The sequence below is a fragment of the Sus scrofa genome, chromosome 18 (genome assembly GCF_054392235.1).
Source record: "Sus scrofa isolate SSC_HxYL_T2T_F1_AM1 chromosome 18, Sscrofa_HxYL_maternal_Yorkshire_Landrace_v2.0, whole genome shotgun sequence".
NCBI classification, from domain to species: Eukaryota; Metazoa; Chordata; class Mammalia; order Artiodactyla; family Suidae; genus Sus; species Sus scrofa.
Genome location: NC_139400.1, coordinates 34291105 through 34318802, shown reverse-complemented (window position 1 = coordinate 34318802; position 27698 = coordinate 34291105). Strand labels below are relative to the sequence as shown.

Here is a 27698-nt window from a genome sequence, read left to right as displayed (position 1 = left end):
TGGCAACACTGGATCCTTAACCCGCTAAGCGAGACCAGGGATGGAACCTGAGTCCTGATGAATACTAATTGAGTTCATTACCACCGAGCCATGACAGGAACTCCCTACAATTCAATGTAATTAACTGTAGGCTCTATGCTATAGAATGGATCTCTAGGACTTACTCATCTTGTATGACCAAAACTTATACCCTTTAACAAATACCTTCCAATTTCTTCCTTCCCCTCATTTCTAACAACCACCATTCCACTCTCTGCTTCGACGAGTTTGGCCATTTTAGATTCCTCATGTAAGTGGTATCATGCAGAATTCGTCTTTCTCTTATGTGACTTAGCATCATACTCTCTAGGTTCATCTATATTGCTGCAATATATTGCTGCAAATGGCAGGACTGCCTTCTTTTTAAAGGATGAATAATATTCCATTATATGTGTATATCACATCTCCTATATCCATTCATCTGTTGACAGAGACTTAGGTTGCTTTCACGTCTTGGCTATTGTGAATAATGCTAAAATAAACATGGGAGTGTAGAAATCTCTTCCTGATCCTGATTTCAATTCCTTTGGTTATATACCCAGAAGTGGGATTGCTGGATCATATGGTAGTTCTAGTTTTTAATTTTTTGAGGAGCCTCCATACTGTTTGCCATAATGCCTGCACCAATTTACAGAGAGTGCACCAGAGTATACAAGAGTTCCTTTTTCTCCACAGCCTTGCCAACACTTGTTATGTAGTGTGTGTGTGTGTGTTCTTGCTTTTTAGGGCTACACCTGTGGCATATGGAAGTTCCCAGGCTGGAGGTCGAATTGGAGCTACAGCTACTGGCCTACACCACAGCCACACCTGAGCCATCTGCCATCTACACCACAGCTCATGGCATCCTTAACCCACTGAACGAGGCCAGGAATCAAACCCACATCTTCACAGATAGTAGCTGAGTTCAAAATCTGCTGAGCCACAATGGCAACACCCTCTTTTGTGTTTTTGATAATAGCCATTCTGACAGGTGTGAGGTGATATCTCAATATGGTTTCAATTTGCATTTACTTGATGATTAGTGATGTTGAGCATCTTTTCATATACCCGTTGGTCATTTGTATGTCTTCTTTGGAGAAATGTCTATTTGTGTCCTTTGCCCATTTTTAAAAATCAGGATATTTGTTTCTTTGCTATTGAGTTGTAGGGGCAACAGCTATTATTTAAGGCTACACTTAACATAATAGCAATGCTTTTGGTAGAAATAATCAGTCAATTTCCCGGTGTTGGGGAACAGAGTTAGGGAAGCCATGATGCCTGATGGAGCGCCCATGCATTACTTGGCCATGGCCTGAATGACGAATATAAATCGAATAGTAAAAGTGGCTCATGGGGAGCAGGTGAGATTGTCTAGTATTCCCAGTGTAATGGAGAGAACACTGCCGGTGCTCCATCCAGATTCCCTCAGTCTCTTTTACCTGCTCTGTGTGTCCATCTCTAGTTTCTATGTGCTGTGCTTCTAACTGCTTGGCCATGTGACTGCCTTCAGAGATTGCCTTTGGGCTACTGGAGCTGCTCTGCTAGAGTGAACAGACAGCAAGATGTCCAGTGCAGCCAGTAGCTGATGACGATGATGTGGGGAATTGAAAGCCCAGATCCCTTGCCTCAAGGCAGGACAAATGATAAGGTATCATTCATGCTCCAGAGCTCCTCACCGGGCCAAGCCAGACCTGGGACTTTGCCTGAAGCCTACTAGAGCCTGGCTTCTTTCACTGCCTTGCCCTGGATCCCTCCTTTCCTAATTGGTTTCTCTGGGAACACATCCTCAATAAACCATTTGTCCAAGAATCCTTATCTTAGGGGCTGCTTCTAAGAAATCCAACCTAAGACAAGCATCATTGCTGTCATAATTAAAATGATAATGATAGTTAATATTTGGTTTACTCCATGCCAGACATTATTATAAGCATTATGTATATTGTATATAATACATTCACTTATCTTCACACCACTATGAATAGGTCCTAATCAGCAGAGCAATTGACTTTGCATAATAATTTAAAAGAGATAAAGCCTCCAAACTGTGATACATAAAATAAGCTGTAGCTTATCCTTGTAAAGATACATTGTACAACGCAGGGGATATAGCCAATATTTTATAATAACTATACATGGACTATAACACTTAAAAATTCTGAATCACTATCTTGTACATCTGTAACTTATATGATACTGTACATCAACTACATGTCAACAGAAATAATGCTAATAATAAATTGGAAAGAAATATAAAGCCCGCTCAAATGTCACCCCTGGGATCCCCTTCTAAACATATTACTGACCTTTCTTTTTTCCTGCCCACTTCCTCTCCTCATTCTTATATGGGCCCCATAATTGTGAGTCATCACCACTGATTACCTATGAGGTATTTATATGTACAAAGATTTAGGGTTCCTGCCTCAGGGGAGACTGGGGAGGGGGGCTCTTCACAACCCACCTGCTCCAAATCACATGCAGATAAGAGAGAAGAGAGCCAGCGCTATGGCCACCAAGATATTAATGGTCATGGAAATATCGGCTAGCCCTTCTGCAAGAATAAATAGAGTAATTTTAGGTGGGAAGTGGTAAGATCAGACATTTTGCAAGATCATGACGTTAAAATGCCTCATTTTATAGAATTCTGGAGATGTCTGGCACTTTAATGTTAACTTTGTCCCACTCTTCTCCTCTTATGTACTTAAGGAAAATCATAACTTTATCCTGCGTAAACTACTCATTTATAAAGTCTTGTGTGATTAGAGAATATACCACTTTTGAAATTCTATAATCTTCTTTTCGTAAACTAAGCCAAACTTTAAAATCATGCCCAACAGACTATTCGATACATTTAGCCAAACCCTCCATGTTTTATTTCTTGCCTCATCTTATTTGGAAATGGAGAATGATCTGTCATCATTGTCAGGATAACAACCTTTGATACACTAGAAAACAATGACCATGATGCTTTCTCAGGGGCTGGCAAAATGATTTCTTTCTTTGCATAGTTCTCTGCTTTCCAACTGCTTATTTTGCTACCCTCGGACCCTTTTCTAAGCTTTTTTTATTCTTAAGTGTACAGCCCAGAACAACCCATTAAGTAAGAGCATTAAGTACAGGATCAAAGTCTGTGATTATCTGATTGCTCTACTGGATACCACAGTAAGTTTACCTTAGAGTTCTTTCTGGAGGGTTGTATTAGTGCCTGTGTTCCCAGTGCCTACCTACTGAGTGAATGAATGAATGAATGAATAAAGGCAAGAGCAGTATACCATGGATATGGTTTATTACAAACAGTAAATATTTTTCTGCCTTTTAAAGATAGGTATAGATAAATCACTTTTTAAAATTAGAGTTGACAACGTTGTGCCAATTTCTGCTGTACAGCAAAGGGACCCAGTCATAAACATACATACAATATTTTTCTCATATTATTTTCTATCATGGAGGTATAGATAAATTACTTTGTCCTTGGAGTTAAGATCTGGTATCATGGAAAGAGAAGCAACCCCTCATGTGCAAAAAGTATTTAAGACTTGGGTTTGAATCCTGGATCTCCTATGTTCAGCTATACGATCTTAGGCAGACTGCTTAAGTCTTTCAATGATTCAGTCTCCTCATCAGAAAATGAGGAATTGTGATAGATACTTTGAAGGCTACTTTGAAGGTTGGAGATGAGTCATGTAATAATTCAGCAGTAGCCCTTTAACAAATGGTTATTAATATCATAGAGACCTTGAGTTTCAAGAACCCCACGTAAAAGGGCTTTGGCTTTCTTGAGAGCAAAGTATGCTCTGATGCTATCACATTGTTTGGGAAGTCCATACCCTAGAAAAAAGTTATTATTTCATTGGAGATAGTGTGTGATAATAATGAAAGCAGTGCCCAATTTGGAATCAAGAGACCCTCTTCTGCTGCTAACTATCTCTGTCATCCTGAGCTGATCACTTCACCTCTGTGGGCTACAGTGTCCTTACCTACAATAATGAGGCAGTGGGAACAGAGTTGCCTAAGGTCCTTTCAAAACTTTTGTGATTCTGAGATTCTTTTTTAACAAGTTCATGGGAGTCTAGAGGAGGGTAGTGAAAGTAGTTGAGACAGTGGTATGCAGGAACACTCTTCTGAGGTATAGGTCCAGGACAATGTGAGAGAAAAGGAGAGAAAGAGAGATAGAGATAGAGATAGAGAGAGAGAGAGAGAGAGAGAGAGAGAGAGAGAGAGAGAGAGAGAGAGAGAGAGAGAGAGAGAGAGAGAGAGAGACTATAGCTAAAACTGAATGACAAAAGAGAACTAGTAGCATTGCTCTTTTAATGTATTTTGGAAATCTGGTTCATGCAGGATATTTTACAGAGCTCACTGGCATTAAAATCCTTGATGCATGTAAATTACAAGTTCCTAAGATTACTTTTAATGGAGCTAATAGCCCCAAATCTTTGAACCAGATGGCATTAGGTTGAAAGAAGGAAGAAAAGATGTTATGAGCATAAGAGAAATTCACTTGGTTGGGGTCAAGATGGTTAATGACACCATTTTCTCCCCCTTTTCTACTCATGACCTCTACATTAGATGCATTTTTTTTTTCAGAAGAGAGACTATTTTCATTATGATTCTGAAATATGTGCAAAGAGCTACTTCCAGCTGAGACAGACTTACCAGAGCCCCTGTTGGGAAACAGAGCATTAAGATACATACTGTGCTTTCAGCCCTGCAGAACTTAGAAAGCAGAAAGAAATGACTGATTTCAGCTCAGTCCACAACTGTATATGTTGCCAGCCAGAGGAGATGCTACTACATAAGTGAAAATAGATCCACTTTTCATTTTTTTATTTTAAATAGTAATATACATAATACATGTAATGCAGCCAATCTCAGCAATATGGCTATGAATGCAACTACCTCCTTTATTTTCTATTTTATAGCAAATTGCAGAGAATTTGATATCTATGCTATGAAAAAAAGGTACACTGGTATAACTGCTATTGTAAACATTTTGTTCAATTTTTATTATTAAAATATTTTTTTATCACTAAGAAAACCTAGAAGGCATAAACAAGGAACTAAAAATCATCTATAAATAGAACCTTCCTGAAATCACTATTGATAATATTTTATTCCATTCTTTCAGTCTTTTTTATGTACATATACATGGTCTTCCAAATTGGGATAATATGCATATTATCTGACTTTAAGAAAAACAAGGGGAGTTCCCTTCGTGGCACAGTGGTTAACAAATCTGACTAGGAACCATGAGGCTCTGGGTTCGCTCCCTGGCCTTGCTCAGTGGGTTAAGGATCCAGCGTTGCCGTGAGCTGTGGTGTAGGTCACAGACGCGGCTCGGATCCTGCGTTGCTGTGGCTCTGGTGTAGGCTAGCAGCTACAGCTCCAATTAGACCCCTAGCCTGGGAACCTCCATATGCCACGGGAGTGGCCCAAGAAATGGCAAAAAATGACAAAAATAAAATAAAACAAAACAAAATAAAATAAAATAAAGAAAAATAAGGCAATATCAAGAAAATTTTCCATGACTTAAATGTTCTTTGGGAATTCGATGGTAAGGATGAGGTAAGGGTGACGGGGACAAAGAGAGAAAAATAGAAGTGGTGAGAGATGAATGGAGAAGGAAGGACAGAGATGAGAAACGGGAGTAGGAAAAGTAGACCCCTTCTTGAAAAGCTTGACTTTCAAAGCAGAAGAGTAAGAGGGAGCAGCCAGGGGGCAACAGAGCACCTAGAGACGGTGTATGTGTGCATTAGACAGTAACTCTGGTGGCTGTGCCTGTGTGTGTGACACTGTGTGTGTGACAAGGTGTGTGAACCTGGGTCCGGTGTATCTGGTGTATGTGTGGGGAGTGGTGTGTGTGTGTGTACAGAGACTTTAAGATGGGAAGAGATTTGAACATATTCCCAAGTTGAAGAGAAAGAATCAGTGGGAAGGAAGGGGTCTCAAAGAAAACCTATTAACTGTCAGGACCTTATTGGAGTTAAGATTATTTTGTTACTGAGTCATTATCATCCACAAATTTTGTGTATATCGTTCCCCTTATTATTGCCCTTATTTCCCCTCCAGTGGCTATGGATCTGAGAAAACTGCATTACATTTCATTGTCAGGGAAAACATTCTGTGTCATAAAGACAACAAATCATGGTCCCCATTTCTTCTTATAAAACCCTCTTTGTACCATCGTGTAGACAGAGCCTGAGAGAAAAACTACAAGGGATACTTTCTTTTATTCATCGAAAGTATAAGCACATTCTAGACAGACTATACATAAATTTAGAATCACTCAATTAAAAATGTATGGGATAATAATACTGAAGTCTCTGCTCGCTTTGAACATTGATGGGACATTGGCAGGACCCAGCGGGGGATACTGAATCCATATTACACAGAATACCAACAACAAGTAAATGAGTCAGCTACTGTTTGCAGTTTGTCACTGTCTAAATTCCTCAGTGACATGGAGACTAAAACCAAAAGAGTGCATATTTTGTTAGAGCACTGGAAAAGACGGATAGCTAGAGCAGTGTTTTTTAGAAAAGAAAAATGTGATGACACAAAAAGGGAAAAAATTTTCATCTTTTTCTGTTTTCATTGCAAATCATTTTTCAACAGAGCTATCAAAAAATCCAGGTCAAAATTTAAAAAATTATTTGAAATTGGAGGAAAATATTTTTATGAAATATTCTGGAGCACTTTATTTGGAATAAGGGAGACACACACATGTAGAATATTCAAAAGGTACAAAATGAAATAGAGCGAGAAGTCAGTCTTCTCTTTTGATCTCCAGTCACCAAGAGTTCCCACCCTAGAGGCAACCACTGTTATTAGTCTTTTGTGGGTTTTTCTGGAGCTATTTATATTTGTTCATGTTTACATGTGCCCCCCCGTTAGTAGCAGACTAAATACATTGTCATCCACTTTGCTTTTTTTTTTTTGTGAATGCTCTTGAATTTGAAAATATAAGAAAAGTATAATAAAAATCATATTGGACATCCTGAGGCAGCAGAGCATCGCCCTGTAAGTTACTTGGGAGCCTTCTACCTCCTCTTTCCCTTTATGCACTAATATGTGAGGAGGCTTCTATTTTGGACTTGGGCAGGAGGGAAGAGAAGGAAGGAATTTGGGGTGTTGGTGTCTGTGGCTGGAGGAGAGCTAAGGATGGGAGTTATAACCTTAGACTGGGTTATATGCTCAAGGTCAGAAACGTGGCATTCACAAAAATAATGACACTATTTTTTAGGAGTGATTTAGAGGACTTATGGGACATAGGAGATGCCCAAACGTTAATTTCTGGGAAAGAAGAGCCAGCAATGATCTGACACTCCTCAAATCTGCAGGCAGAGAATGTGGAAAATTAGAAGCCAGAGTAGGAAAGGAAGGAAAAAGCAGACACCACGCAGTTACAGGCTGGTTTGTGGCTATGTGTGTGTGGCATCCTCTTGGTGAACTCCCCAAAATAACTTGGGAACACTTGGAGATGCACAAATTACCAGTCATCAAACCAGCTGGAACTCTTACCATCATAATTTGCTCATAAAAATAGCCTGCAACTTTATTTTGTACTTCCAATCTGGTGAAGCCTGAAAAACTTGGGTTATAGGTAAAAATGGAAAATACCAAATATACAACATAGGCAATACCTTGTGACAGGATGCTGTGTAGTGGAAGTCGGGACTGCAAAACAAGAGATACCTATTCCAAGCTGAAGCACTGGATCAGGATTAAAAACTAAGAGACCAAGGACTAGTAGATAATCATTCACACACCTCAGTCTTATCAGGAATATAGAAGCTAGGGAGGGAAATTGAAACATAACTTCTTAGGAGGATTTCTTGAGAGAGCTGTACTGACGACCCATGCCCTCGATAAGGGTGAGTTCTGAGGGATGCCTGCCTTTTCCTGAAGCCAGCTCTCTAACTAAACCACCAGGAGAGTCTGCTCTGTGTCTCCCTGGAAGCTCACAGTGGACCTGTAAGTGACTCACCCCTGAGAAATCTCCAGGGTGACAGATTGGCTGGGTATCTGTGACAGCCAAGCTGAAGGAGCCACCTGCAACTTTATTTTGTACTTCCAATCTGAGGAAGCCTGAAAAACGGGTTATAGGTAAAAATGGAAAATCCAAATATACAACATGGGCAATACTTTGTGACAGGATGGTGTGTAATGGAAGTCTGGATTGCAAAACAAGAGATACCTATTCCTAGAGTCCACTGGGGCTGAGAACTGGTGTCACCTGTGGGCATGATGTGGCCCTTTGGTGAGAAAGCTTGGGCCTGGAAGCTTCCTAGGTCTTTTCCAAAAGGGGTGCAGAAAGAAGCTGGAGGGAGGTATTGCTAGATTGCTAGGGAGGAAGAAAAGCATTAAGTACCCGGGCAGCATAGAGCACTCAGGCCCAGAGACATCTTGTTCCCGTTAACTCTCCTCTTCTTTCCATCCCTGAAAAAGTCGAGTCACCCTTGGACCGGCCAAAGGAGAGGAAGAATAGAAACTCTGGGTTTTAATATTTCTTTCTTTGTATTTTTTATCAGTTTGATTAGTATGTGTCTCACTGGTTCTCTGTGGGTTTTCTCCCATATGGGAGTCTCTGTGCTTCCTCAGCTTGATGTCTTCTTTCCCATACTAGGGACGTTTTCGGCTATAATCTCTTTGTATATTTTCTCTGGCCCTTTCTCTGTTTCTTCTCCTTCTGGAACCCCAATGATGTGAATGTTGGCACATACAATATTGCCCCAGAGATTTCTCAGTTTTTTCATTCTTTTTTCTCTATGCTTTTCTGTGGCAATGATTCCCACCACTCTTTCCCACCTCAATTATTTGTTCTTCCGCCTCCGTTAATCTGCTCTTGATTCCTTCTAGCGTATTCTTCACTTCAGATACTGTGCTATTCATCTTAGTTTGTTTATTCTTTAAGTCGTCTAGCTCTTTGTTAAACATTTCTTGTAACTTCTCTGTCTGTGCCTCCATTTCCCCCCCCCCCCCCGAGATCTTGGATTATCTTTACTATAATCACTCTGAATTCTTTTTCAGGTAGATTGCCTATCTCCTCTTCATTTAGTTCTTTTTGTGTGTTTTTGTCTTGTTCCTTTTGTCTGAAAGCGATTTCTCTGTCATCTCATAATGTCTAACTTTCTATGTTTATCGTCCCCATGACACTAGGTACACAGATGCAGCAGCTGGGTCCAGTCCTGATTTATATTGTAAATCTACTATACTTTAATAAAAAATTTAAAAAATAAATAAAAACTTATACACTAAAAAAAAAAGAGAAAGAAAAAAAAAAGAAGCTGACAAAACCCCAGGGGTGGGGAGAGCCATCAAATTTTAACCACTTTCTGAATTTTCATTGCTACATGAAACTGAAGACTTTAACTGATATGGGGCTTTTAGTAACTAGCAGTAACTGCAGTGATTAGACATTTCCATTTCCACCCAGGTGTAGAGGATGAACTAGCTCTCCTAAACAGAAAAGGCCGGTGCTCCACCACCTCATCCCATAAAGTGTGCTCCTGCCAGGTAACAGTGACCTGGAGATGTGGGAGCAAGAAAACAGAAGAAATCCCTGACTTCTCCAGGATTTTCTCCTGTTATTTCTCAGAGGTTCTTCAGTTTTCACTTCATGTTGATGGATTTCTTTTCTTGCAAAGGCACTGGCACTTTCCTGCCACGACTTCCAGATCATTTCTTTGCTTCTTTTATTCTCTCTGGGTTTCTTTCATTATCTTGGGCCACTGCCTGCACCATTAGATCTGCTCTTTGCGGCTGACTGGCTTGCTCCCTGTCCCTGCAATGGCAACGGTCGTCATCCCAGTGTTTTCTTTCCCTTCAAAGAGTACAGGCCTTAAGACGGAAGGGTCCAAGGACGTGGCCCTCCAGCCCCTGTGAGCAACCACAAACCAGGGTCTCTGCACTCGATCAGTGACAAGTCACCTCTTGATTCATTTGAGTTAACTGGCTACTTGTGAAAACGAATTAACTCTAGGCAATTGCACCTAACAGCAATCACTGTGGAGCCTTTGAACAATTTAAGTCAGACCATCAGTTTGGAAGATTTTAAGGCTCCAGATTATGAACCATGCAGAGTTAAAAACACCAGGCCATTGGCCATGGAAGCAGTTTCTGTCTCCAGGTATAATACATATCTGTGCAGGTTTGAGATGATTATTTTACCTATCTACTAAGTGAGATAATAAGCATAGCATTTTTAGTAAATGGCAGTGTTATATAAGCATTTGCTAAGGATTAACTATTATTATTATTATTGTAATCCCAGCTCATCAATCCCAAAGTTACCCATCTCTTGTATTTGTAGGCCCTTACTTAATCTCTTTTCTTTCTTTTTCTTAATTTCCTTCTTCCTTTATTTTTCTTTCTTTCTTTTTTGGTCAATGCCACTTTGATTTACATGAGTTTTTCTTTCTAGGCCAGAGACTTCATCTTCTTCTTCTTCCTTTTTTTTTTTTTTTTTTTTGCTTTTTAGGGCCACAATTCAAGGCATATGGAAGTTCCCAGGCTAGGGGTCGAATTGGAGCTGTAGCCACCAGCCTGCACCACAGCCACAGCAATGAGGGATCAGAGTCATGTCTGTGCCCTACACCACAGCTCACGGCAACACCGGATCCTTAACCCACTGAGTGAGGCCAGGGAATCCTCATAGATACTAGTCGCATTCATTTTCGCTGCACCATTACGGGAACTCCTTTTTTTTTTTTTTTTTTCCCTCAGAGACTTCTTAATGAACTGTACAAAAAGCTGAAATGGCTTACAGGTAGTAACATAGAAAACTGTGTCCCTGCTACACATAGGATTGAGTTCCCTTTCAACCTTCCTTAATACTAAACCCGTAAGATGGGGAAGCGCATGAATTATAGAATATTAGATCAATAGGATGCCTTAAAGCTACAGCTCCCTAATTTCACACCCTTGGTTGAAGTTTCCCAATTGTTCCTCTTTCTTACTGTTCACTACTGAGCACATGGTGAGGCTTAAAAATGCTCCTTGCTATGGCAGCTTCTTTGGTCTGTCATTTCTAAGTTTCCACTGACACTAGAATCCTTAATATAGTCTCTTCTCAAGCCCTTGCAAGCCTAGAATTTCTGTGGCCCCTGGGAAGACTCTACCTGTCTCTTCATTTCAGGTAGACTCAGGACCCCAATTTGCATTACTGATGTATTTGATGTTTAACAGGTGAAGAAAGGAGAAAGCAGCTGACAGAAGAGTTGGTCCCTGATGATCTCCACCATGGGCTGTGTGATGCATGGAAGGAAGAGGGTATGACCATACACCACAAGAGGATTCAAGGACAGACAACAGCCCAGAGATGCGAGCAAGAACAGAGCTCATCGACTTGCTGAATGCTAAGTGGTTTCTACAACCACCTTGTCAGTTACTTTACTTTATGATGTCAAAATAGAATTTCTTATAAAGCAAAAATAGATCTGTGGCATTTGTAAACCCTTTGAAACAGTGATAACGTTACTTCTTTATGGGATGGAGCTCAAGGCAGGGGGGTCAGGTTGCTTACTTGATGAATGAAGGCAAATATTTTATCACTTTGATGAGCAGCTGTCAGGGAAATTGTAGACAGATGGGAAAATCTTTATAATGTTGTTCTGCATTAATCAAGGGTGCAGTGCCTTTCTTAGCCCATGGTTTAATTTTAAATTCTATTTTGGAGAAAAAATAGTAAAATCAACAAATATGAATTGATGATTTAATTAAAACATGAGTTCCCAATGTGGCTCAGCAGGTTAAGAACTTGACACAGTGTCCATGAGGATGTGGGTTCGATCCCTGGCCTTGCTCTGTGGGTTTTGGATCCAGGGTTATTGCAAGCTGTGGCGTAGGTTGCAGATATGGCTCAGATCCCGTGTTGCCGTGGCTGTGGTGTAGGCCTGCAGCTGCAGCTCTGATTCAACCCCTAGCCCGGGAACTTCCATATGCTGTGGGTGCAGTCATAAAAAGAAAAGAAAGAGAGAGAGTTAAAAAAAGAACTTACATTCTCAGTAGTGTATTCAAGAATCAGATGGTCTTAGGCTAATCAACTTGCGGTTTTGTAACTATTTCTCATTTGCCACACTATCTGCTGCAAGAAAATACATCAACCTGTAAGGATGAGATTCCTGTCCCTTCACTTGCTTCCACCTACAGTCCAAGATATGTCCAGTTCAAAGTCTGTTTAGCCAACTAGGCATGTAAACGAATGAGAATTTCTATGATGTTTTAAAAACTGGTTTTGTGGGCAGAATCATTTTATTTTATTTGTTCAAACCCCCAAAAGGAGAGGCTAGAGAAAATTTCCCTCTATCAAGACAGTTTCCCAGGGAAGCCAAGGAGACAAGTGGAAGGTGGCCTCGGCGATTCCCACCCTCTCCTGTTACAGGAGGATCACGAGATGCTCTACACCAGACTCACATAAGCTGAGAGTCAAGCCTCCCCCTACCTAGACTCCCACGAGGTAGAGTGGAGTGATTCCCCTGCATCCTCCTAGTAAGCAAGATAGACAGAAAGTCATTTCAGGATGACGGGAGACAGAGGTGAAACAAACTTTTAATGAAATTGGACCTTACATCCACCTACTAGTGCTTTTATGTTGTTTATAACTATGGTAACTTGTAATTAAATATTATCATTCCTTTATCTGACTCCAGTGTCATGACCAGCTCAGTGCTTTGAATTCTTGTATTTCCTTTCAAATTTTCTCATTAGCTATCACTGGGACTTGCGATCTGTGCTTCTCAAATTTTTTTACCAAGGTTAAATTAATTTTAAGTTTATAATATTTATTTCTACGTGCTCTACACCAGGTCAAACTTCAATATTCAAATGAAAAATGAAGATTTAAAAGTGCTTTGAATACCAAGCAAAACCAAGTTCCAAGTTTCACAGTTTTCAGTCATTTACTTTACCAAGACAATCTTTTTTTTTCTTTGTAAATCATTTCTTACAAATCTTAATGCTATAAGACAATTAACTGGCAGATTGGTTTACATTTGAAAATATCGCTTCTGTGTTTTTGTCATAGGATTACTTAATGAAGCAAGAATGTGTATTCCATAATTAGCCAAAGCTATTCTGACCACTGTTTCAGGGCACTTTTAACCAAACACTGTAATGTAGCCAAGAACACAGCAGAATGCCATACTGCTTATAGTAATTAAAAAACAAACAAATAAACAAACAAAAGGTTGATGGTCATTTGAAATACTATTTAAGAAGCAAGATATCCAATAGGTTATTGAAATAATGCTTTCCTAATGTTCTTTGGTGTTGCCCCTTTCTAAAATGTATATAGGTCTGAAAGAAATGCATTTTGCGTGACTAATATTGTGGGCCCCTGTCTTAGTCAACGTGGTCTGCTATAACAAAACATCATCGATTGGGTAGCTTAAACAACAGAAACTTATTTTCTTACAATCTGGAGGCCAAAATCAGGGTGCTAGCCTGGCTGGTTCTTGTGACAACTCTCTTCCTGGCTTCTAGATGGCTGCCTTCCTGCTGTGTCCTCACGTGGTGATGAGAGAGAGAGAGAGAGCTGCACGCACTTTCTGGTGTCTTTTTGTCTAACGACACTGAGAACATCATGATCGCATGATCTCATCCACCCCTAATGCCATCCAAAGTCCCCATCTCCAAATACCATCACATTGCAGGTTAGAATTTCTGCGTGTGAATTTGGGGGGGGACACAAACTTTTGATTTACAATAGCCTCATATTTCATTTTCATAGAACTCATAGAACTATGTCTTTAATATGAGAAATGGACTAAGGAGAATTATATATCACATTTAGGAAACTGGAACAGAAGAAAAATAGTACTTATATTTTTTGGTTGTTGTTATTTCCCATTTTTAAATGAAAATTTTCCATTTTATGAAAATTTACCTTTTTTTTTTGGCTTTTTAAGGCTGCACCCACAGCATATGGAGGTTCTCAGGCGAGGGGTTGAATTGGAGCTGTAGCCACTGGCCTACGCCACAGCCACAGGAACGCCAGATCCGAGCTGTGTCTGTGACCGACACCACAGCTCATGGCAACGCCAGATCCTTAACCCACTGAGCTAGGCCAGGGATCGAACCTGCATCCTCATGGATACTAATCAGATTTGTTTCTGCTGAGCCATGACGGGAACTCCAATTTTGTGAAAATTTAAAAACACATACATCATTTAAAAGTCAAATAAAACATCAAAAATGAGCAGTGCTTTGCTTCTTCTTTTCGCTACTCTGATTCTGCTCATTAATGAAGCAAACCCACGACCCGATCTTAACAAGAGAAGGAATGGCTGCTTATTTAATTATATAGTTATGGTCACTGACATAAAGACAAGATTTTTCTGGTCTAACTCCTTCCTCTAAGCAAGTCATCAATGAAATTACCCCAGATCAATGATTTTCCCTTCTATTTTTTTAGTTTTTCATAGAAATTCCATAATCGCTATCTACATTTTTATGTAGTATTTAACTACCTGTAGGGGTAAAAATGAAGCTTTACAAAAGTAATTTTAAAAGGTTGTATTTGTAAAATCCATGGTAAGTAGACTCAGCAGGAGATGGCTAACTACACTTTCAGACAGTCGTTAGAACTGGGGAATTGTTCATTTTTAGTAATTGCTGTAAAACCCCTGACCCACATGCATAATTCTGTATTTAGTCATCAGTATCCATACCACCCATTGAGAAACCCATCTCCAGGACAGACACTCCTTATTCTGTTTTGAATAACAGTAAACTTGAGAGAATGGGTGGAATATATGATCTGAAGGGCTAACTCTGTGAATCAGAACTTCAGGAAACCGCAGTGAATTATCTGGCAATTAAGCGTACCCCATTGATAGAGCCTGAATCCAGACCGGCCTTAAGTCTTTGCTTTTGGATTGGCAAAGTAGCCTCTGGAAGCCTCAGCAGTTCTGTTCTAGGGCTGTGGTTCCCACCTACTGACTTCCTCTATAATCCCCTTTTCAATGGGAGGTGGTATCAGAAATGCCACTTCCGCTACTATGCATTAGAAAGCAACAGAGTTCACGATGTTTATCCTGTGTCTTCTGAAACCAAGGGTCTCCTATTCTAAGACTTTCAAACAAAATTCAAAACAGTGGCCTTGGAACAGAATTTCAAGGGAGGCCCCTGCAAAGCCCGCCAACTCCATGGTTTCCAGTAAAAGGAACTTCTGCTCCAGTCTTTTGAAACTGGTTTCAAGTAAAATACCATTCTCATACCAGAGTTTGAATCACATTTCCTCTGTCCACACAGCTTCTATAGTCTTGCCAGGGAGAGCATTTACCCCTTCCTGATTTAAAAAAAAAAAAAAACCTGGCTGGCCTATTTTTAATATGCTAATTATCTCCATCTGTAAGTGCCTCCTAGCCTCTTTAGCTTTTCTTGGCCCAACCTCAAATCCCAACATCTCTTCCAAGGGAAAAAATACAAAACAAAAAAACGGATATTTGCCTATGATGAGAAGCCAAGGTGCATAAAAGAGAATTGAACCTTTCCATAACTAAACATAAATATAGTGCCAATCATGATTTTAACACTAAATCTTTTCAAAGATGATAAATCTTACATGAACTTCTTTTCAATTTTGTTCCTGTGAAGAGTAGTGCCTCAAGATATTTAAATCATGGAAACTCTTTCATACACTTTCCCAGATATAAAAGAAAATCAGAATCAGCCCATTTAAGTAAAGCAGTGGATGCCATGACATTGAGTCTCTAGGCTTCCTGTGGACCATGACTGTTTTGTCCTCAGACCATATGCTTAGCTGTAAAAATTACATGGGCTACCACATGAAACCTCATACTGTGTGATGAGGAAAATAATAACATCTTTGAGAAATAAGCTACGTTTTCAAAATAATATGTTTTCTTTGGCCTTTTGGAATTTGTTTGTAAAATTGAGAGAGGAAGTAAAGCAAAGCTCTACCCGTTTTAGTAGAAGAATTATTTCATGCTTTCTCTGTTTGCATAGGAAGTGGATGGATTGAAGCCAAAACTCATATAATTTCCTTACGAAGGTAGTCATTTAAAAAAAATTCTTTTTCATCATTTAATCGGCAGCATGCTTCTGATTTCTCATAAACATTTTATAAATCAGAGAACACTTTATTTCTTTAACTTTTAGAAAATCTTTGAAACTACTTAAAACTCTGCCATACTTTGCCATTTTCACTCTCCCCAACAAAAACTAGTTTTGTCAATCATCCAGAACAAACTCTTGGGAGTAGATGCTATTGGTTGGAAGAAAAGAACCCAACAAAATAGAACACAGAGCCCACACTAATAAAGACTTCCTTTTTGACCAAACTTTGGTCAAGCTCCCCTGAACACTCTTCTCCACTGGACCTTTACCTTGGCCTGCTGTTAGCAAAAATCCTGCTAATCCAGTTGAGCAAGAATCCTTCAACTCTTGAAATTTCCTCTTGGTAATTTTCTATCTTCTGATCCTCTCACTCTGACTATGCAGTCCCACTGTCTATGCCACATTCAGTGTTGAGATCAATCTCTTTCCCCACTGCAATAGTCTTGCATTGTCTTCCTTACTATTTTCAACAGGTGCCAGAATAATCTTTAACAATGGCAATGAGTAGCTGTGACTTAGACAAGTCATTAAGTTTCTCCAAAGTTCACTTTCAGCTCTTAAAACAAAGAGGCAAGACAGTACTTCTCAATTTTCCCTACAAACTAGAGACCTAAGTGGCTCACAGCAAATGTGGCATTGACTGAGGCGTCATGATTTACATTAATAATTTAAGCAAGTTTTGCATCCTATTTACTTTAATAATAATGCTTTAAATGAGTAGCTATAGACTAAATCAACCATGTTTATTTTGGCCTTAGAGAACTCTCTGGTACACTCTAGGACCACAACTTGAAAAGCCTGGCATGAAATACATGCTATGTAACTGTAGAAAATGAAATATAACTACATGCAACACTCTCTTTTAAAAATGTTATTCACTTTCCAAATGCTGGAGAGGATGAAAAGAGGACCCCACTATGCTATTAATAGGAATGTAAATTGGTGCAGCTACTATGGAAAACAGCATGGAGGTTCCACAAAAAACCAAAAATAGAGTTGCCGTATGACTCAAAAATCCCATCCCTGAACATATATCTAGATAAAGTTACAATTTGAAAAGATACACGCACCCCTATGTTCATTACAGCACTATTTACAACAGCCAAGACATGGAAACGACCTAAGTGTCCATCAACAGATGACTGGAAAAAGACGATGCGGTAGGTATATACAAGAAATACTACTCAGCCATAAAAACAGGTGAAGTCTGGCTTCCCACTGTGGTGCTGTGGGTTAAGAATATGAATGCAGTGACTTGGGTCACTGCAGAGGCATGGGTTTGATCCCTGGCCCGGTGCAGTGAGTAGAAGGATCTGGTATTGCTGCAGCTGTGGCACAGGTCACAGCTGAGGCTCATATTCAATCCCTGGCCCAGGAACTTCCATATGCTACAGGTGCAGCAATTAAAAAAAAAAAAGAATGAAATGATGGCATTTGTGGCAACATGGATGGACCCGGATGGAGATGACCATACTAAGTGAAGTAAGCCAGACAGAGAAAGACAAATATATTATATAGCTTATATGTGGAATCTAAAACTTGACACAAAGGAACTTATCTACAAAACAGAATCAGACCCACAGACATAAATAATAGACACGTGGTTGCCAAGAGGGCTGGTGAGTTATGGATTGGGAGTTTGGGATTAGCAGGTGGAAGCTATTATGTATAGAATGGATAAACAACAAGGTCCTACTGTCTAGCACAGAGAACAATATTTAATATCCTGTGATACACTATAATGGAAAAGAATATGAAAAAATGTACATACATATGTAGAACTGAATCACTTTGCTGTATAGCAGAAATTAACACATTTTAAATCAACTATACTTCAATAAAATAAATTTTTAAAAATGTTATTCACCTTCAAATACATAAGTAATACATGAATAGGTACTACTGTGAAAGCTCAAATAATACAAAAAAAAAAGGAGAGTAAAAAGTTTGTTGCTCTTTACTCCATGTCCCTTCCCAGAGGCAACACTGTAAACAATTTGGTAAGTAGTACTTTATTTTTAAATTAAAAATATACATACATATCATTTACTTTCTCTTTCGTAAGGATGGGACACTATTTGCTAATGCAAAGTTTTCCATTTTTTGAATCTTTCTGAAAGAATAGTCCACTGTAAAATAGTAAAAAGTAAAATTCAGAAAGTAGTCTTTCAGAAATTTAGACCACCTTACACTGGTTTTCAATCACATTTATGACTGAAAATTCACATTCAGCAGTAACAGACAAATAAATTTAAGAAGTAGGGAAATATTAACTCTGGCAGAACATGTATGTTAATGTTTATGTTTGCTAGTATCTAAATTTAAAAATATAAATACAACCATATTTCTGACTTTATATGACATTGTAGTGAGAAACTTAAATGGATCTTTTCAAAATGAGCTCTTAATTGCCTTTGTAGCTTCCCCTTGCTCTTGGTAATAACAAATTCATTATTTCAAAGGCAGAAAAGATCATGGAGTTAGAATCAAAGTCCTACTTTAAAACTGCTGTGAAATTCTGTCCTGGGATTCTCCTCTTTCCATTTTTCCTTAAGGCTATATGTTAAAATATTTATTAGACTTAAAAATTGGCTACATTGCCTGGGAAATCTGGAACCCAGAGATATCAGCCACCAAAAAAGAAGGGAATAATTCGCAGCAGGGTGAGAAGTAATTTGCATGTACTGGGGAGGGCTCTGTTCATACAAAGACTGGTCTTGTCTGACAAGGTTGAGATTCAGATTTATCCTGTCCTTTTTATTGTTCCTTAAATTTAGCAAGACAAACATTTCCCCTTGCTATAACCTAAATCATATTGAGCAGGCCAATTTGATTTGGGGTCATAAATAGCAGTGGAGCCATGGTAGGTTTTTGCAAATTTATGGAATTATGTTTTTGTGATTCTTGAGGGCTCTTGGACCAGTTAATTCATATATTTGTCATCAGGTTGAAAAACTCTTTAGGAGCTTTACAATATTTTGGGCATTTTCTCTAAGTAGAAATACTATTTTTATTACAAAGTAATAAATGCTCATTGTATAAAATTTCAACATACATAAAGAGACAACAAATAAAAATCAATTATAATTCTGCTTTTCAGTGATAATTCTTATTGGGAGATACTGTTGATTACCTATTCAATGGTCATTTTGATTTTTTTTCTCATCTAAATTAAATCATAAGTGAGGAAATCCCCAGTCACAGGGGATACTCATGATTAGTCTAAAATGAGTGTGAGTGAAATCATTATTCTTTTCATGTTTAAGCATATGACCCAGTTCTGGCCTATGAGATGCAGGGGAAGTCTTTGTTGGGTGCTGGCAAGATTTTTCTCCCTGAAAAAAGGATTGTATTTTAGGGAAAATTTTCTTTTGCCCTCCTCCATTTTACTCCCCTCTTTGAAATCCTGTGAGTATATAAGACTTGGAGCTGCAGCAGCTCTTTTGCAACCATGAGACAACAATTTGAAGGCCAAAACTAATATGCTAAAAGCAACATGACAGAAGACTAGGAAAAAATCATTGACAATAGAATTGTGCTGTTGAATGAATACTATTAGAACCTACCTCCAGACTTTGTGTTAACAACAAATATTCTCCTGTTTTAAGTAGTTATTAACTGAGTACTGTTGATTGATCCTCACTCATTCAAACTCATATATCTACTATGAGCATTTTTGATGTATTTTCTTTCATACTGATAAAATAAAATAAAATGGAGACCAGGCATAAAGACTCCCAAGCAGACAACATCATTTAAACAACTCTTTAACTTAGGTTATTTCTTATAAATGGTGCTCATGTTTATAAATAAAACTAAATGCATTTTCCAAAAATAGTATGAGAGTCACTTTTAACCAGTCCCTGCCATCTGGAAATGTCCATTGTAATAACCAATAATTATGATGGTTAAACTTCCTCATTTTCACTTATAAGCCATACTGAAATGTCACGCTTCTGAACATCATATCATTTTGGGTTCAAAACTGCCCTGTTTGCAAATAGTCTGTTTCTTACTCAATGAAATAGTCATATCAGATAAAGATCTCTGAATTTTCTTTTGACAATATATACTTTTTAAAACTTGAGATCATATGAAGCACACAGTTTTTGTATTCTGCTTTATCCCTTAATATTTTTTAAGTCAATAAATATTCCTTAAAAACATAACTTAAAAAATTTGGTCACAATATTCCATCATAATGGTGGATTCTTATCTTTACTCATACTTTTATTGTTGAGAATCTAGGTTGTTCCTTTTTGAATATATAATACGTCCTCTAATAAAAAATCCTTGTACTATTTTTAAAAAATCAGTTTCTGAATTTTTGCTTTACAAGGTATTCCTAGAAGTGGATGTTATGTAAGACTACTGCATTCACGCTGTTTGAGAGGAAGCATCTAAGCCCTAGGTGGATTTGTCTGTTCTCTTACCTGAACACTTCCATGCTTCCCTCTGAAGAAATGCTCATCAGCTGCATCCGCAGGGGCACAGCCCACAAACCTTCACAGCCCTCACCTGCTCCTGCCTTTGTTTCTAGAATACAAAGCAAGAGATGTGGTTAACTGTGTCTCAGAAGCCTGAATGGTGTGTATCCTTAGAACAGATGTTTAGAGCGCAGGCTGTACGGTAGTAGCACTGAATGATTCTGAGTAAGACTGGTACCTGGGAGGGTCTTTAAGATATTTTTTGTGTTGTTCAGGACCAATAAAAGCACAGGATCCAGGGCAGAGCTTCTCTTGCTTGAGTATAAGGGCAAAACTTAGTTAAGTATACTTTGGAATTATTATTTCATTATGAAGAAAGTGAGATAAAATTAAAAAATCGCTATTTCAAAATGAAAGAAAATGATAATATTTTAACCTATATTTTCAAGCAATATTCAATTTAATGAATTTTGTCAATAACTGCATGTGTGTTTAGGCAAGTGGAGTCTGGATTCTTGATTTGCTTTTCTTTAAAATATGAATTTTGTTTTTTCCATTATAGTTGGTTTATAGTGTTCTGTCAAATTTTACTGTACAGTAAAGTGACCAAGTCATACATATATACATCTACATATATATATATATATATATATATACATATATATATATATATATTCTTTTTCTCACATCATCGTCCATCATGTTCCATCACATGTGACTGGATATAGTTCCCTGTGCTGTACGCAGGATCTCATTGCTTATCCACTCCAAATGCAATAGATTGCATCTATTAACCCCAGACTCCCAGTCCATTCCACTCCCTCCCTACCCCACCTTGGCAACCACAAGTTTGTTCTCCAAGTCCATGAGTTTCTTTTCTGTGAAGAGGTTTGTTTGTGCCATATATTAAGTTCCAGATATAAGTGATATCATATGGTATTTGTCTTTCTCTTTCTGACTTACTTAACTTAGTATGAGAGTCTCTAGTTCCATCCATGTTGCTGCAAATGGCATTATTTTGGTGTTTTTTTTAATGGTTGAGTAGTATTCCACTGTTGTACATATACCATTTTATTTGCTGTGATTGATGCCTCTTGCATATGTTTACCCTACTGACACAACCATCAGGAATTCATAATGGGTTCTCTTAATAGTTACAGATGTAGCTCTTTATGCATACATGTAAGTAAATATAAAAGACCACTGTAAATTCAAGCACCAGATGGATTCTGTATAAAACCTCACCCCATAAGTGATTCATTTTGGAACAATCCAATGACCAAAAGCATAGTGACACATTCCAACTTCTTTGCTAGAGCTTTGTCTTTCACGAGATTTGTTGTAGTATTGGTGCTATTTGCTCAGTACACATGATCTTATTATCTGTTAAATTTATCTAAACATTGACTACTCATTTGTATTATCACACTTTTTTTTTGTGAAAGTAGAATATATTTATTTATTTATTTATTTTTTGTCTTTTTTGCCATTTCTTGGGCCACTCCCACGGCATATGGAGGTTCCCAGGCTAGGGGTTGAATCGGAGCTGTAGCCACTGGCCTACGCCAGAGCCACAGCAACGCAGGATCCGAGCCGCATCTGCAACCTACACCACAGCTCACGGCAACGTCGGATCGTTAACCCACTGAGCAAGGGCAGGGACCGAACCCTCAACCTCATGGTTCCTAGTCGGATTCGTTAACCACTGCGCCACGACGGGAACTCCGTAGAATATATTTAAATAATATGACAGCTATATATGGCCTGTGTTGATGGCATTTATGGATGGTTTATAGAAAAATCCACACTGTATGCAAAACTGCATCCCGCCCCTGTTAGTCTATTCCTGCTTGTTTATCTTGTGAGGTGAGCCTGTCATGTTCACTCAGAGCAGGGAAGCTGAGTGTAAAGTCAATGGATGTGGAGATCTAGGACTCAGAAGACTTAGGTTTTGGTTCTGGTTCTGTTATGCATTATGGCCCAAGTTGCTTCATCTCTCTCACAAACTACTCTGAGGAAGTAGTTTTTTGGATGATTTCCCCACCCGCACCCCAGGTGATCTGAATAACCAGGTGGTGTGGGAAGTGAGGTGAAGGGTGTGCAATCAAGCTGAGTAACATTCCCGGGGATGCGGCGCTGAGGAGCCGGTGAAGTCACGCAGAGTACAGGCAGAGGCTGTGTCTGCCATAATCTGCCCTCATTATCAGATGTTCTTGTCTTTAAAAGCATTAAAAAAAAAAAAAAAAAAAAGCTTCATCAATTCAGAGCAGTCACATCTCTGACCTGTGCCCATGCTGCTAAGAATCCAATTTGGGAATTCTTTTTATACGCAGAGCTATCTTTTCACAGGCAAGCTAGTTTATTTCTTTTCATGCCTTATTATAATGACACCCCCCCCCGCCCCACCAGTGTAGGATGTAGCATTACTTGGTTGGAAGATAGATTAGAAAATTGGTAATTACATTGGAAGTGATATAGGAAAATAAAATGGCAACTCTGACCTCTGGCAGTTAAACAATTATACACTTCATTTTGCTAGAGTAGAGACAGTTACTAAAAATGACTTAGGAACACCCCAAGGAAAATAAGTTAATAAGGAACAATGTGAGTCCACTGACCACTGGAGAAATACAGAGGAATATAAATGAGATCCAGGCAGCTTGCTTATAAGTCTATTTTTCAGAGCCACAGATGTGATCATGGTGCCATGATAGCCGAAATATCTTCCTTATCTTAGGTGTGATGTGCAGCATGAATGCTTTTTTTTCTTAAATAATCACAGTTTCAAATACCAGATGATAAGAATGAACATTCAGGGAGCACTGTGTGCATGAGACATTGGACTGAAGCACCCCCCACCAGCTCTTAAAAGAAGGGTCCCTTATGACCCCCACTTTACAAATTAGGGCACTGAAGTTTAGGGAGACACAAATAACCTGCTTAGGAACATAATGCTAATGAGCTGTCAAGCTGGGATTAAAGATCCAAAACTGTTTGCCTCTAGATCACTAACCCTTAACATTCATACAAAACTGGCTCCAGATTTGCTTTCCAGAAAAACTGTGTCTCAAATGACATTTCCATTACATTAGCCACCCCCTTTAGCTTTTCATTTTCCTTCATGGCATTTACCATTATTACATGCTTTGCGTTGTTAGATGTATACTTTGTATGATTATATTCCATCTATTATTATTATTGTTAATTTCCCACCTCCTTTACTCTGTCTGCCTCCATGTTTTGTCCCCTACTAATCTCCTGGGTTTTGAAAAGTGTCTGGCACAGAGTAAGTGCCAGTACATATTTACTGGATACATGTGCAAAGAGCAACTAGTTAAATGAGTGTCATTATAATTCTTTCTTTGATAATTGGGGATTTTTTTTCTTCCTTAACTGTTATTTGCATTAATTTGGCTATTTCATTTTAAAAATTGTGTAAACTTTAGTCTTAATGTTAATAGAAGACTGACACCTAGAGAAAGAATCAATGTCAGATAAAATATACAGAACATGTTTTAAAACAGGAGTCAAAAAATTTCACCCTAAGTGGAAGCTAATAGGCTGACATTAGTTCAACACATGTCACAAAATGGGTGAGAAAATGAGTAAATGAGCTTTGACCAGAGACACGAAAGTCACTTTACCAGGAAATGCTCAACTTTTATCAGAAAATGACTTTATTAGTTCAAAATCTGAAATGTTGTACCTCAGCTTCTACATTCCATTTCAGAAATAAATTTCATCTCGCCATCAGCAAAGATATTTGCTTCACAGCTTTCATTTATGTTGCCTGAAAGGTTAAAAAGGATGATTGGAGCTGTAGCTTCTGATACTCTGCACGAAGTTGAAACAAGCACTTCTTTGTGTTTTCATCAGTATTGAAATCAGCCTCAAGAAAGTTGAATAATTTACGTACAATATAAATGCAAGAATAATAATTTTTTCCACGTACTGCTCTCTGCCCTGGCCTTGAACTTTAAGACCAGTCTGACTTATGTGCCCTCAAGTCCTCTGGGAAATAAAAGCCGCTCTGTCTGCACTAGTTATTCTCGCCCCGTCTCTGCTCCTCTCTCTCTACATCCCATCTGCCCCACTGACCCTGCTGAGGGTCAGTCCTGCCGACCCTTTTGCTTTGTTGTCCATTTCTGGTTCCAAAGCCTTTGGTTTTATGAAAGACTGAGTGAACAGAAAGAATCTGAACTTTGGGTGTTTGCTATAGATTCGGCTCATTTCAACGTCAGGTCCCTTCTGTGTTTAGCATCCCTGAGTCCAATATGGTGCTCCCTTTCGTTTCGGCTCCCAAGATTCAAACTTGCCATTAGTGTCTAAGCAAAGCCCACTCATTCCTCTCTGAGACGTGCTAGGCAACGATTAAGCTGATATGTTTGTATTTTTACCCCAAGTACAGAGCTGTTTATCTGTCTGGAAAAGGCTGGGCTTTAGTCTTCCAGATGTGAAAAAAGTTCAAGCCGTAAAACAAATAAGCTGCTGCAAGAATATAATATCTGTGATCATACAAAGATCTGTTTACAGATAGAGACTGTGGCTCATTTTCTCATCCCCCAAAGTGCCCAGGACAATATGCTGCACTGCAAAGCCTGGATATTCGGTTGCTGAATTGAATTCATCAAAGCAGACACTCAGCTCGGCCAAGAGATGGCAGCTGTGAGCACATCCTTTTAGCTCAGGCTGTATTCACACAGCCACGACATGGTCCTTGAGATGTCTCTGCTCAAGTTAGGCATAAAAAGCAGCTAGACTAGTAGCTATTCTTGGCATGCAATTCAGAGAGAACAGTGGTTTAAAAGAATTAACCCTGATGTCTCTCAAGGATATGCCACTTCGCCACATGACACATAGGGCAAGGTGGGTCATTCCTTGGTTGCCCACATGTAATGCAAGAAGGCTTGAGATGGATTCCTCAGTGTCACACACTGTGAGGAACAGATTTTCAAAACGTACAAATAATGGTCAGCAAAAAAACAGGACGTGCATAAATCTGTCGTTATCCCCAGAGAGGCTGGTGAGGTTGAAGAACTCCCTGGCACGGCCATAAGCTGCCAGGAGGGGTGCTGCCCCTCTCTATTTGCTCTCCTGAAAAGGCTAGTGTGACAGCAAATTTGCCAGCTATAGTCCACTCAGGGGCTGGGCAAGCAGGGTTTGGGTACTAGTTGTTTACAAGCTTCTCAGGGGAGAGTCAGGAGCCTAGTACTGGAAGAGCTTAGGGCTTCTGGGAAGGTACACTTCCTCCTGCCAGAAGGAGGAAGCCCTACCAGTCACACAGAAAGCTGACTTTGGGTTCGATCCATACCGCTGATCGCCCAGAGTCTCAGATCTGCTCACAGAGAGCCAAGAGTGTCTCAGGGTCATTGTCAGGCAATCCTGAGTATTGCCTCAAACCATCTGTTTGGCAACATTAGTGATCATGCTATTTTAGGTATTTCTGAGAGCTGATTAGCAGAATGAACGGACTTATTAAAAACTGCACAACAGGGAGGGTTGTTTTTGTTTGGTTTGGTTTGGTTTGGTAGTTCTATACTTTCTATTGTTGTAGACCATGTATAAAGGAGCCAGGACAGGGAAAGCACCATGCAAGCTTGGTCTGAGCTCTATCTTGGAAGAAAATGGGGCTATAGATGGGAATATGGTTCCTGGGATATAAATTATTACAGTAGTGGCTAGAGCAACTGTGTGGGTTACGAATGATAAGGTCCGTGAAGGTGAACATAGCACATACTTTTGAATGTATATTTGTTTTCTCTGACCAAACTATGGCTCCAAGCAATCACTGCAAACAGAATATTGCTCAGAATGTTCTGAGTGCGAATAACAGCAAACTGACTTAAACTAGCTGATCCCAAAAGGGAATTTTTATTAGGAAGCCATGTAGCGTTAAAGATAGATAGGCCATGTGATGGTCTTTTGCCCCCAAAGTTCTCTCTCTTTGTCTATTTTCTGTGTTCATTTTCTCAGAAGCCCTCTTTACACAGGAAGGCGCAGCTGCCCACAGATTCAGAATCCACATCATCCCAGATTGCCCACCCTGAAGAAAGAAAATCTCTTTTCCTTGTTCCAGTGGTAAAAACATCGGGGAAGGATTCTAATGGATGTAGCTTGAGTTTTGTGCCCATGCGGCTGGGGCGACAAGGTAATATAAGGGTAGGAGCAACCTGGGCATAGATGCGCAGCTGGAGAGGTGGAACTGAGACAAGGTGGGTGCTTTCAATATAAGACGGGAGGCGGAGGCTTGGCAAAGAAACCCTAAGCCTTTCACTGCATAAGGTATTTATTGAGCATTTAACTTTGAATCCAGCCTCAATGGAATTGTCATTTTGTCTATCCAAGTCCATAAACTAAAGCTTAATTGCACAGAGTAGGAAGCTCCTGAAGTAGGAAAATTCCAAAGCAGCCCTTCCTTCTGCTGAAGGGACACTCTCCTTGCGTTAAGCCACACAACTATAAGGGGCTTAATTTTTCTGTATTTTTTTTCTGTATGGTTTTACTTTTATAATTTTATCATTCTGCTGGGTAGCCACTACCTTAATTATATTTCCTAGAAATTCATTTAAATGTCCATGAACTCAACTTAGGCTTTTAAAAAATATTTCAAAACAAACTCCAATTACATTTTTTCACATATAGAGAGTTTTCTGAGTAGTTCCTGAAGCTAGGCAATATCTTTCCACAAAAGAATTACAGATCAATTTATGGCACATTTTTGGAGGGTGGAATACCGGGCTTTTAAAAAATATTCTTCTATGTTTTGTTTACTATTTCTAACTTTCAATGTTGTGTTAATTAGTGAAATGGAACATACAGCCCATGTTCAAAGCTATAATTTTGAATTATTTTAATGGTAGAAGAAATCGGTGCTGAATAAATTTTAAATGTGATGTACACGTGGGGAAAATTCACTGTAGATTGCTACAATCTGTCTGGACAAAGCAGCATTTGCGCTAGTTACTAAAAATTTTGGACAAAGCAATATTTACAGTATTTACTAAAATTCATGTACTTTGGGAGCCACAAACAGAGGTTAGCCTCAGGCATCTTTGGTATTACTTAGACACAAATCACAGCTCCCCTAAAAACTTCAGACAACATGTCCAAGCTCTAAATAATATGAATTTCTCTCTTAAGATCCAGGAATGGTCTTGACATGAACAACATGAAGGCTGA

At 39.0% G+C, this 27698-nt stretch overlaps 1 long non-coding RNA gene across 4 annotated transcripts in view; it reads right to left on the bottom strand.

Moving 5' to 3' along the window:
* The window catches only part of LOC100514329 (uncharacterized), a 277119-nt gene that overhangs the window by 76126 nt on the left and 173295 nt on the right, over positions 1–27698 (bottom strand). For all 4 annotated transcript variants that reach the window (XR_014834404.1, XR_014834403.1, XR_014834407.1 and 1 more), the window contains one exon: positions 20526–20628. This is a non-coding gene — a long non-coding RNA (uncharacterized LOC100514329). The remainder of the gene's footprint in view (positions 1–20525; positions 20629–27698) is intronic.